Here is a 1116-nt window from a genome sequence, read left to right as displayed (position 1 = left end):
CACTTTATTATTATTTATTAGGACTTTAATGGAATCCACCAGCAGATTTACTTTTTTTTGACAAACTTTATTCTTGTCGTCATGGGACTGCAGTATTTAAAACTGTTCCTTCTATTTGACCTCATGTTTATTAGTTTTAGTGGAGAAAGTTATTTTAATTGTCAGTCTCTTAAAAACCAAATAATAAATTAGATTAGTCAAGAGGTTTAAATTTCTTATTTGTCATATTTTAAATATGACACAATAATATAAAAATAAAGCGTCTTGAGACAATTTGACCTGTAATTGGTGTTTGAATTCAAATTGTATGTATCTTGTAATGTTGGAGTAATTCAGCCATATATGTTGGAAAACACATTTTCTTTGTCCATTAATCTGTTGATTGTTTTCTCCAGTAATTCATTTCTTGTTTTGGTTTATACAATGTCAAACTCAAATATATTCAGTTTACTGTCATAAAAACCAAAAAGATTTACATTCATGATGCAGGAATCAGGCAGTTTTTCATTTTTTATCTTAGTTTAGTCAGAAAGATAGTTGATAATGTGTGAATTGTTGCAGCTTGTGAGCCGTAGAACATTTAATCTTTGGGGCAGAGTGTCAGAAAACATTAAAAAACCAACATCAACAAAACATTCAACAAAGACTTGAACATCATTAAAGGGAAATTCAACTTTTGCATGACACTGTCTAATTAAAGGACATTTATTTCCAACGTAAATGTGTGATATTCATCCTCTGGAGCTTTCTCTTCACATCGTCTTCCACCTGGACTGCTTTGGTCGGGAGCATGTGCAACAAACATTTGAAAAACTGCACTTTAACATCAATGAATGACACTGAAGTTTAATCTCTACATAAATGAGACTGAGTCTGGATGTGCTGCTCTGTCATTAACTCCTAAGTTTAGGGAAAGTTCAAACAAAAGAGTTCAGATACGACTTGAGAATGAGCTTAGTTTGAACAAACATCTCAGACTTTCTGAGCTTCAGCACCTCAAGCAAGATATTTTAACAACAAGCAACTCAAGAGATCCACAAGTTGGAGAGAGTTAGCTTTAGCTGAGCCAAAGAACATGTGGGACGCTAACCTAGCAAACATTTCAGACTTTTCTCT

This window comes from Amphiprion ocellaris, chromosome 3 (assembly GCF_022539595.1).
Source record: "Amphiprion ocellaris isolate individual 3 ecotype Okinawa chromosome 3, ASM2253959v1, whole genome shotgun sequence".
Lineage (NCBI taxonomy): Eukaryota > Metazoa > Chordata > Actinopteri > Pomacentridae > Amphiprion > Amphiprion ocellaris.
This window is presented reverse-complemented; position numbering follows the sequence as displayed.